Here is a 12,365-nt window from a genome sequence, read left to right as displayed (position 1 = left end):
TTTCATTCATAATCAAACATAAGATTTTATAAACTACATGTGTTTTGTGTGCAGGAATCTTAATGTGTAAAGTAACTAGTAACTAAAGCTGTAACAGATGAATGTAGTGGAGTAAAAAGTACAATATTTCCCTCTGAAATGTAGCGGAGTAGGAGTAGAAAGTGGCATGAAAAGAAAATACCCAAGTAAAGTACAAGTACCTCAACATTTGGACTGAAGTACAGTACTGGAGTACATGTACTTAGTTACATTCCACCGCTGCGAGCTGGTTCCTCATGTGAGGAATCAAGTGAGATAACGAACACAAACACAGTGATTCTCACATGGGGGAATGTGTAATAATTCATAAAATAATTATACTATATTAATGAATGAATTAAGGGATGCTAAAAATTTTAAAATGTAGCATTTAACTGTTTTCTAGTTGTTGTACCAGACCATTGTTCCTCTTTATAGACTCCTTCTTTGGACCTTTTCTTACCTTCTTTCTACTGTCATTTTTTTGTCACATATTTCAAAGTTTGTTGCTATTTTATGTTGCCTGCCTTCCTTCCTTCCTTCCTTCCTTCCTTCCTTCCTTCCTTCCTCCCTTCACTTTCTGTCAACCTATTCTTGCCTTCCTTCCTTCTGTCTTTTTAAAACGTTTTTGTCGTCTATTTTCATCAGCATTTGAATGTTTTTCAGTTACAAGTCTGCTGTATTCTTCCTCTTTATGTAAACTTTTGTTTTTCAATCTAAAATGATTGGCAATGGTTAGGGGGTACTTGGCTTGAAAACACAACTCAGAAGGGGGTTAAGAACCACTGTCTAACAGCAAACAGAGACAAGGTTTATGGCTCTCAGGCAAGATTAAAGCACAAAAAGAAGAGAAAAAGTATCCTCTGAATGCCCGCCATTGTGCTTTGATTATGCACACTTGGGCCCCTATCCTGCACCCGGCGCAGCGCAGCACAAAGCCCGATGCAGTTGTCTTTGCTAGTTTAAGACCGACACAGTTGTCAGTCTCCCGTCCAGCGCCCGCAGCGTTTAAATATCAAATGCACCTGCACCATCTGTGGCCCATGGGCGTGCTGGTCTTACAGGGAGGTGTGTTCAGGTGCATTCTGGGCGTGCTGGTCTTACAGGGAGGTGTGTTCAGGTGCATTCTGGGCGTGCTGGTCTTACAGGGAGGTGTGTTCAGGTGCATTCTGGGAGTATTGCTATCTTGAGGCAGCGGGAAGTGATGGCACCATTGACCAACAAAAACCTGGTCTAAAGTCAATAACGCAGCATTTCATTGTTATTTTAACAGAGCATTAGTAAAATGCTCCTAGGCTCGTGCACAGCACACACACTATGCTTGTTACACACACAGGGACGCACAGCAGCACACACACATGCAGAAGATTACAAATAAAAATATTACGGTGCAAATCCTCCATCATAACAGCAATGCTCCAAGGTCCAAACACGCCTGGCTTTTAAAGGGAATGGGAGATGATCTCTGATTGGTTGATTGCATGTTACGCCCAAAACACACCTCTGATTAATGAAGACACTAAGGACAACCCTTTAGAACCATGCACCCGGCAGACGGACCCTTTTTTCCACTGTCAAACTAGCAAAAGTAGATTTGGCCACGCCCTAAACACACCTGCGCCAGACGCTTCACGGCATGCGCTTAGATCGTTAAAATAGGGCCTGAGGTTGTTACGGCTCATTTAAAGTGTCGAGTGTGTGTGTTGTGATGCAGAGAGAGCCTGAGGGGGAGAGAGAGAAACCAAACAACTGGCAGACGGCCTCACAGCGGTGAGTGCAAGTGATGTCATGATGATGTTATGATGTCATACCTGGCACAGGTTCAGCGTCCGGCTCAAAGGCACTTCAGCCGGAGGACAGGGAGTCTGAAGATGCTGAGGGAGACAAGAAAGAAAGACGTTATTAATACACAGAGAGAGAGCTCAACAAACACTAGTCTGTATCCACAACGTTCCACTTCTGGGATTGCTCCCTAACCCTAACCCTAACCCTACTGGATGTCTCTCATTTCAGCCAGATGTCCGTCCCCTTCCTCTGTCTCTGTGTTGGCGTTCTAACCTCCGGTGGATTTGTGAGGACTATGGTTAACTGCTCCTCAGATCTCTGCAGGGTAAATCCAGACAGCTAGCTAGACTATCTGTCCAATCTGAGTTTTCTGTTGCACGACTAAAACTACTTTTGAACGTCCACATGTTCCACCAAAACAAGTTCCTTCCTGAGACTATTCAGCAGAGGCACCGTGGCTCCGTCCGGAGCTTAGCACCGCCCAAGATGATTGTGATTGGTTTAAAGAAATGCCAATAACCCAGAGTACATTTTTCTCCCATCCAGGAATGCTGTGTGGACTAGCCAGACCCTCCTCCGCAGCGCTGTGAAGGAACGTCTGACAATGCGAGACTAAACAAACATTGATACTAATAGGATGACGCAGCAGCTGAGCGAGTGACTGAGTGTGGTGTGTGTGCATTTAAACAGTTTGAACTAAATAACTGTGGGAGACGGAGCAGAAACCATGACTCAGCACGGCTGGGTGGGCTTTATTTTTATCCTTTAAATGCAACTTTCTGAGCGGTCTGTGTATAAACCGGATGCAGCTGAAGTATGGGCGTAGATTTAACTTCTAAATAACGTAGTTAGTGATCAGGTAGTGGAGTTTGTACAAATATTTAGCGAGTGACTCTGACAAAAAGTTGACCTTCGTGTATCATGTCGATGCGGTGTGTGTAAGAAAGCCAACCAGCGCTTGTATTTCTTTCATAAGTTTTGAAATGTTAACATTGTTGTGATCAAGGCCGGCTGCACATTGGCTGCGTGGCGTGAGCGTGGCGTTTCTGTTGTGTGGCGGCTGCGTGGATTTTTCTATGTCTTTACACACCAGAAAGGTGTCTGACGCAGCGCTGCTGCTGCTGCTAGCCTTGTCTGTACACATGGATGTTTCCCATTGACAACATCGGCAGTGTTGACGGCAAAATAGGCTCCAGAATATCTCGTTCTGTATTGACAGGTGCAGCCTTTGAAAAAATCGCTAATTATTTATTATTTTTTTTAAATTACATTTATATCTGCATTTATGTCCAAACCTAGAGACTTTCAAACATCAACATGTCATTAATTAATATGTATTTGTGTCAAAATGACATATAAACATCTTTTCTTATTCTATTTTGCCTGGAAACGCTTCCAACACGCTTGCATGAAAACTAGGCGTCGGTCCTATTTCTAGCATGCAGGCGTTTGCGGCATTTGAGCCGTGCGCGTCTCGCAGGCAGTGTGCAAGCTCTAACCGGTTACCATGGGAGCCGAAATAAAAACGGACACGCCACGCAGCTGACACGCTCACGCCACGCAGGCAGTGTGAAGACGGCCTAAGGCTGCACGACATGAGGAAAATATGCGATAAATGAAGCATAGCATGAGGTCTGGCAGGTCACGGAGTCAAGCTCGGCTATTATCTCAGCTCATAGCTCCAAATTCCAGGATTTTTTAAGTGGGGTTGCACACGGGGGGGTCAGCATAGGAAATGTGTTTAGAAATATAGAAAATATTGGATAGGATAGAACAACCCAATGCCATTTTACTACATAAAACACATCACATTCATTATTAATTTGAATATTTTCAACAAATTGTATATCTAAATACAATACAAGAATTTGGATAGTCACCCTGTTGGGGCTCTGCAAGCGAGACTCTCTTGGTTCCTCCCCCGTCTTCCCCACTGCCTGCTGATTGTCGTATCGGTTCTGGACTGTTCAAGGGTGTCACCACGGCAACGTGCTGTGTTATCGCTATAACATTCTGCGGACTGGGACACTAGTGGGACTGGCGGGCTGTGCGTTTCTCAGCAGGCCAAACTCCCCCAACCTACCCTCTCCCCAGTCCCACGCCTTCGCCGCTAAATGTGCAACTGTACATTTATGTTATGTTATGTTATGTTATGTTATGTTATGTTATGTTATGTTATGTTGTGTTCAGCAGTGCAAATGTACTGTTTGTGTGCTTACGTGCTGAGGTGTTTTTTCCTGTTCCCACACTGTTCTTATCTTTATGAGGATAGTCTGAGAGTTGCTTTTTTTCCCCTCTCCTCTCCTCATGTCATGCTGTATTGTCCCTGCGAGAGTTAAGAGAGAGTTGTGATGGCGCCGCATATGGCGACTCGGTGTGTCTGTGCGTGTTGCTTTAATGTGACATGCACCTACAACACCAGGACAAATTCCTTGTGTGTGTAAACGTACTTGGCAATAAAGCTTTTTCTGATTCTGATTCTGATTCTGATCATGGAAACATTAACTGGTCACGTGACGAGGGCTGGGAAGATTTATTTTTTACAGAAGCGTATAAAAATAATGTGCAATACACTTACAATAGGAAACAGAAGAGAAATAAAGTGCAGTACACCATGTATTTCTTACAGCGACGAGTGGCAGACATGCAGGACCTGTACCCTGGGCCAGCCCATGGATCAACATGACAGTTAAGAAAAAATGTGTAATGTCCGCAACACTGCTTTAAACTCCCGTATTTAATATAAATGCAACGTTTCGACCCTACTGAAGAAGACCCAGTAGGGTCGAAACGTTGCATTTATATTAAATACGGAAGTTTAAGGCAGTGTTGCGGACATTACACATTTTTTCTTTATAAGTATTTTCATTTGTCCTGCACCTGCCAGAAGGTGGGATGTGCACACAATTACTTTTATAAATTAAATCAACATGACAGTTACCACGTTGAAAATGAGAAGTTGCAGCGTTTGACAGAATCTGAAGGCAGGGGCGGAGTTTTTCTACATGCACATTTCTGTTTGTCCATCTTTCCATCACTCTGAGTGCTTTCTAAAGTTTTCGTTCGAGCGAGCAGACGAGTGTAAACAGAACCAAAGTGTCTTCCTGATGGGAGACCAAGTTCCACCCTGAGACCAGATAAACAGGAAATCATCCGTCGCGTTATCAGCCAACGGCGAGCCTAGCCAGCGACAGAGTCTCTGCTGAGGAATCATCCGTCTGTCTCTGTGTGTGTGTGTGTGTGTGTGTGTGTGTGTGTGTGTGTGTGTGTCTGTGTGTGTCTGTCTGTCTGTGTGTGTGTGTGTGTGTGTGTGTGTCTCTGAGTGTGTGTGTGTGTGTGTCTGTCTGTCTGTCTTTGTCTGTGTGTGTGTGTGTGTGTGTGTGTGTGTGTTTGTGTGTGTGTCTGTGTCTGTGTGTGTGTGTGTGTGTGTCTGTGTGTGTCTATGTGTGTGTGTGTCTGTGTCTCTGTGTGTGTGTCTGTGTCTCAGTGTGTGTGTGTGTGTGTGTCTATGTGTGTGTGTTTGTGTCTGTGTCTATGTGTGTGTGTGTGTGTGTGTGTGTGTCTGTGTGTGTGTGTGTGTGTGTGTGTGTGTGTGTGTGTGTGTGTGTGTGTGTGTGTGTGTCTGTGTGTGTGTGTGTGTGTGTGTCTGTGTCTATGTGTGTGTGTGTGTGTGTGTGTGTGTGTGTGTGTGTGTGTGTGTGTGTGTGTGTGTGTGTGTGTGTCTGTGTGCATGTGTGTGTGTGTGTGTGTTGCTGTGTCTCTGTGTGTGTCTGTGTGTGTGTGTCTGTGTGTGTCTCTGTGTGTGTGTGTCTGTGTGAGTCTGTGTGTGAGTCTGTGTGTGTGTGTCTCTGTGTGTGTGTGTGTGTGTGTGTGTGTGTGTGTCTCTGTGTGTGTGTGTGTGTGTGTGTGTCTCTGAGTGTGTGTGTCTGTGTGTGTCTCTGTGTGAGTCTGTGTGTGTGTCTCTGTGTGTGTGTGTGTGTGTCTGACTCAGTACAATGCCGTTCCCATTGAATACTAAAAGAACAGAAGTTCCACTGAACTTTATCTGAGCAGTGTCAAGTCATCTCTTTAGCATTTATTAAAACGAGCTCTACCACAATGATCAGTTAACACAAAGACACTGTCCATCTTTAAACAAAGAAGCCTACGTGTGTCTATGGTGTAGTGTCATCAAGCTCATAGAAAGATCCTGCTTAAGGCCAACATTACATTTGAGTTATGGGGATTAAAGCTGGAACTTCCTGGCAGCAGTCTCACCTTCAACACAATAACTGGTTCTAAAGGCCCGTCCACACCAAGAACCAGAACCAGAACCAGAACCAGAACTATACTGATGTGAGCAGTGGTGTAGTCTAATGCAGGGATCTTCAACAGGGGGTCCGAGAACCCTAGGTGGTCCTCAGAGTCAATGTAGGGTGGGCCTCCAAATTATTCTTAATTTTTGAACGTTTTTTCAAAAATTAAAAAGTCTTGACATGAGTCCAACATATTATTAGCAAATATAACTAATAATCTAATACTAATCATAGGCTTACTGGATCAGTGTAACACTTATCAGTTCAATTTTCTAAGCACAAACATACAACAGACATTTGGAAAAACAGAAAAATGGGTTCAAATATCCAATTTTTCATTTTTTTTCCCACCTTGACAAATTAAAAAATTGGATTTTTAAACTGTTTTTCCAATTTTCTGTTTTTATTCAGAGAATCAGAAATTTAGAAAATTACAAAATTGCGTCTGAGCTCCAATTATTCAATACTGTGATGGTATTCTCTCCCTCTACTTTGCGGAATATGCAGGTCATTAACTGCATATGGACCAAAAAAACTAAAAACTAATAGACTTTGGGGTCAGAGGTGATGATGGTTTCTAGTGGGGGGGGGGTAGCTAGGCGGAACGAGGGAGAGAATACCATTACAGTATTTAATAATTGGTGCTCAGATGCAATTTTGTAATTTTCTAAATTTCTGATCCTCTGAATAAAAACAGAAAATTGGAAAAACAGGTTAAAGATCCAATTTTTTTAATTTGTCAAGGCGGAAAAAAAAATATGGATATTGGAACCCATTTTTCTGTTCTTCCAAATGTCCGTTTGTGCTTAGAAAATTGAACTGATAAGCGTTACACTGACCTTACTGGCCTATGGGTTAGGTAGTCTCTAAGGCCATCCACAGATACAGATACACTGTGCCACATGTATGTTTAACATCAAAACATGATTTACAAATTCATGCCAACAATTATTAGGCTTTTTTAATAGCTTAGGATTCTATGCAAAAATACGTATATGTATAAAGGCTTTTAGGCTGCCCTACACGTTATTGTAGGCCCAGTTTAATATGCAACTTCATTTTATACAATATATGTAGTAGGGGGTCCCTGCTCCATCTCTCTTTCAGTTAAGGGGTCCTTGGCTTAAAACACGTTGAAGACCCCTGGTCTAATGTATTGTAGTGGGTATACTGTACTGTATATATGTTGGCATATATATATATATGGGCCAGAATCTGCCTTTGGGGGAGGGGGGGTCTGGGTGTCTTTCCCCAGGGTTATTTTGAGCATCAACGACTTCATTTTCTGCATTCTGATACACTTTTATGCACTAATTTAAGTTGGAAATACCTTTATTTATCCTATGAGAAGGAAAACACAGATGACAATTCAAAATATATCAAAACAATAATGGAAAGTACAGTATGTCGTTGCGTGTCATTGGGTCTTTTTAAGTGGTTATATGGAAATCCTGGAGCTTTCTTAGTGGGTCTACTGCGTATACCTGCGTATCACGTAGACCAGGGGTTTTCAAATTGGGTGAATGTGATCCTTCCCTTAGAGTAGGTAAGGACAGCAGAGCCCCCCCCCTTCCCCAAAATCCTGTCTGCCTGCCCTAACCCACACACACCTCTGCAGTACATGCCATCTTTTGTGTGTCCCAGACAATGAGTCTCAATAACAACTTTTAATATTATATTTGAAGACATTTTATTTCCACAATTTTTAAAAGTGCATTCATGAACGACAGCAAATCATTTCTAATTCATGCAGGCCTAATTGAGGCTACTTTTAAAATCACTGAACATCAGTGGGTCTATCCACAAATCAACAAAACATGCTTAATATGCGTTATGATGCGGGGGAGGGGTCAACCCCCTGAACATTTTGACATTAAACACTTCATTTCCTGCATTCTGGTGAATTTGTATGCACTTATTTCTACCTTTTTCTGAATCAATATGCTGGAAATATCTTTATGTAAAGGGAAACATAGATTACAATCCAAATATAAAAACATAATGGAATATATTGCAGTGAGGGTCTCAGCCATTCTGTATTTCTTTCATCTATTTATTCTCCTGTAGATCGACTTTTCTAATTATATCTGAGTCAGCACACATGTAGCCTAGCATCATTTACTCCTCCCTCCTCATTTGCATCTTTTGTTGAGGAAGTAACCTCCTTAAATGTGCATATGACAATTATTCACCTCAATGATACATTATTCATTTTAATTTATTAATAAACTCCTGGACTGTTATATTTCAGATGTTTGAACAAGATTTCTGCTCATGTCCAAAACTTTGTGCACATTCACATTCAAATATATCTCCTCCCATCTGTGTTCTCTGAGATTTGGAGGAGTTGTGATATTTTGAGAAAAATAAAGTTATAATAGGCTATTACAAGAGTACAGTCACTATATTTCTGAAAATAATCTACCTGCACCATAGCCTGCTGTGCATTACATGATTGCTCTGCTGATACGGTAGATCTCAGACCTCCTGACAGACTCTGAGCCCCGTTTGAGACTCTGATCTCTGAATGAGACAAAGTTTAGGGAAGTGGCTGTACGTTACTCTACATCGGAGGTGGAAAACCAAAACTACGGCAGAAATACACGGAGCAGAAACGGGACACATCTACCGCAGCATGTCGACAGCAGAGCGCATCCATAAACCTGAACCTGCCCTGCTTTTTACAGCGAGAGTGGACACTAAGCGACGTCCGGTTTCATATTTTTTCAAAATACAATCGGGGCTGAAGCCCCGGCAAAATCAGCTGACGCCGCGTCTGTCAGTGGAAACAATGAGGCCACGCTTTTGAGGTGTTGGATGCGGGGCTGCACTGCAGAGAGAAATAAACGCAAGTCGTCCTCCACCTGCAGCCTTGATCTGTATTTGTTTTTAATCAGGGTCAGTGCGGAAAACCATCACTCACACAAGTAGGTGGAGGTGAAGGGGATTAGGACTTTCATAGCCTTAGTGGAGATCTGGGGGAACTCGCTCTCCACAGACAACCTTAACGCGTGATCGGCATTTCTCCCGGTCTCTGTCACACTGCGGCAGAGGTGCAGCCTCGGACCCCGACCAGGTGAAACCTAACTTTAATTCAGGATCATATTTCCTACATTTTTGCTGGGTCCTGTCTCCTCCCTTAATGCTGACTTCTGTTGACTTGGGACAAGGAAATGATGCATTTTAAAGCTAATACACGCACGCACAATTACAGATGTCAATAGAGCTGCATACAGTTATTTTTTCTTCGCGTGTCGCGCCTCCCCTGTGGCTCTTTGGCGCCCCCCAGGGGAGGCGTGCCTCACCTATTGAAAACCCCTGACGTAGACCACACCACTGGATGTGAGCATCCACACTGCTGAACCATAACATTCTGCAAACAGCGAGGTTGAGCACGCGCTGCACGCTCCAGCTGATAATAATACATTGTTGTTTCAACGTACGATTACAGGAATATTTGTAGTAATATCCTACATATTTTTGTGGATTCAGGTACATTTTATGAACCAAAAAAGTCTAGCGCCGGTCCCTGGGGCACCCAGCGGCGCACAGAGCTGTAGAGAGCTATAGAGAGCCGGGGATGAGAGCGGGCGATGCTAAGACATTTTTTCACGTAAAAACCACAGACACGTTTTCCTCTCTGCAGATATACTATCTAGATATTTTGTTGTAGTTGTTTTATTGCTATTTTGTTTTGTATTTATTAGAGTTTACGATGTTTATTTTCTTTTCCTGAATGTGTCATGAAATATTAACCAATTTAATATTTACTTTTGTCTGAGTTCATGGTGTTTTGGACCCCAGGAAGACTAGCTGGATGTCTAGGCAACAGCTAACGGGGATCCTAAAACTTTCCAGGGAATGGAGGAAATCTCGAACCCAAACACAGCAAGCTGAGGGAAAACCAGATCTCCCGGAGAAGCGTGTTGAAGTACGTGAGGGGGAGGTGGGGGGGGGGGGTATGCATCCTGAACTCTCAACAGTGCTGATCTTAATCTGACCGTCTGATTGGTCCCCGCCTCTGCTGACTCTCCCTCTCTAATGACTGTGTATGTAGGAATATAAACTCTGACCAAAAAAGGCTTCTCTCCTGCCGTCTGCATCACACACAAGCACACACACACACACACACACACACACACACACACACACACACACGCACACGCACACACACACACACATACACGCACACACGCACGCACACACACACACACAGGGACACATTCATACTGTACACACGCGCTGACTTGCAGCAGATCTATGATATACACATAGGAGAAAGATAATGTAAACACATCAAAAGTGAGGTGTTTACATTATCCCATTTAAGCCTAACAAATCCTCCGTAGACCGTACGACGATGCCGTTGGTTTGTTCCTCCCGTCTAACACGACCCACAGGAGCGTTTCCCATCATCGGCTCTACACCAGAGAATGGAACGGTTACTTAGTTAGGCTCGTGATGCAGGACGCGACATAGTTAAGTTTGTTCCCTAAAGTAAAAAAAAAAAAATCTTGCCGGTTACGTTATTTACTATATTTAACGGGACACGCATCCCGGTCTCCTGGGTGATAGTCCTGTGTTTGTCATATCTAAACGCTCGCAGTTTTAAACACGCCGTTAACGTTGTGAAGCAGTCTCATTTTGGTTAGGGTTTAGGCACCAAACCTACGGAGTTAAGTTGATAAAAAGATGGAGGTTTGGGTTCAAGTCAGACGTGACTTCACTTCATGAAGGTTACCACGGTGACGCAGAACGTGACGTAGCTCCGTTTGTTCCCTAAAGTTAAAACAAACTCTCGGTTTCCGTTTCTTTTCAAACGGGACATGAACCCCCGGTCTCCTGGGTGAAAGTCATGCGTTTGTTTGCCAAAAACAACGTGGCTCGGCCGTGGCTTGGTAGCGTTGCATTTCCCCCCCCCCGACTCATGTCCTGGTTCTCCTTCTCCAGAAACAACATGACATCAAGGAGAGGGTTAACTTCTCCTGCTCCAGATATCCCACCGTGGTCAGAAAGAACAGGGGAGACACTTAGTTTCTCTCACTATTACTCTATAGCATGGAGTGGCCAATTCATTTCCCCAAGGGGCCACATGAGAAACAGGGACTGTTGTGGAGTAGAGGATGGATACCCGGCCGGGTTCGGACAGATATTTAGAAATGGTGTTCGGGTTCTGGTCGGGCTCGGTCACATCAGCGCGATAAGGCATTGGACATTTTCAATGTAAAACAGCTTATTATGTAGGTGCGCGCCTGTGTTAACGTGCGCTTGTTGCCCTGTGTGCGCTGATGCGCTCATCTGTTGACATTTCCGAATGCCTTCCTACAAACGTACATGTGTCATTAGTATGAGAAAAAAATTTGATTTTAACTGTGTCGGGCTCGGACACAAATATCTTAATGTGTGTCGGGCTCGGGCCGGGTTCGGTTACTGCTCTGTCGGACGCGGGCCGGGCTCGGACAGAAAAATGCGGCCCGATCCGCACTCTATTGTGGAAGGCCGGACCAATAGGCTAAACTCAATTCTGCTCAATATTAATTATATGTCAGGCGGCACATAAAAAAAAAGTCTCTTTTTTCCTCTGGGCATATTAGTGCAGCAGAGTCCAGCAAACACTCTCTCAATAAACGCCCCTTCAGAATATGGCTTACTGTTTTGGCGATTTTGTGGGAAATCACAAAGCTGGTCTTGACTGCTGCATCCCTGGATGCTAGAGCTTAGATCGGACCCAAAAAATCAAGCCCGACCCTACTCGGGCCCGTGCACGTTGTGTCCGAGCCCAGCCCGACACATTAACTGTAACTATGAGCCCGAGCCTGATTTAAACCTGGCACTTTTTTAATCCGTGGGCCGTTATAACTGACGTTCTCAACTACAATTCAGAGTTTAAACTACAGAAATCTGTTTAGAATGATGTTAATGAATAATGCAACAAGGACGAAGCATGTAAACTGCTGTTAGTTTATTCAGAATGGAACGGATCGCAAATGGATCCGAATGAAGAAATGTAAAAAAAAACTCGACCCTATAAGCTCCCTCAGCTGAATAGTGAGGGGAACAGATCAAGGCAGCAACATAATCAAAGACCTGGAACCATATAGGAGACTTTCTGGTCTCTATCACCTAATTAATACTGTCCTTCGCACTGGCCGCACTACCCAGAGCCACGGGAGAAGCTGGAGAGGCTTTCTCCCCACGCAATTATGCTAATAAAGTAGCCTAATGATTAAAAAAACACAAATGCTTGATGAAGGGCCCGGTCCGGCC

General features: G+C 43.7%; 1 protein-coding gene across 5 annotated transcripts in view; it reads right to left on the bottom strand.

Moving 5' to 3' along the window:
* Positions 1-12,365, bottom strand: part of col6a4a (collagen, type VI, alpha 4a) — a 99,547-nt gene that overhangs the window by 79,047 nt on the left and 8,135 nt on the right. For all 5 annotated transcript variants that reach the window (XM_036005823.1, XM_036005825.1, XM_036005824.1 and 2 more), the window contains exon 2: positions 1,830-1,892. The gene's annotated coding sequence lies outside the window, so the exon portion shown is untranslated. The remainder of the gene's footprint in view (positions 1-1,829; positions 1,893-12,365) is intronic.

This window comes from Sander lucioperca, chromosome 10 (genome assembly GCF_008315115.2).
Source record: "Sander lucioperca isolate FBNREF2018 chromosome 10, SLUC_FBN_1.2, whole genome shotgun sequence".
NCBI classification, from domain to species: Eukaryota; Metazoa; Chordata; class Actinopteri; order Perciformes; family Percidae; genus Sander; species Sander lucioperca.
This window is presented reverse-complemented; position numbering and strand designations above follow the sequence as displayed.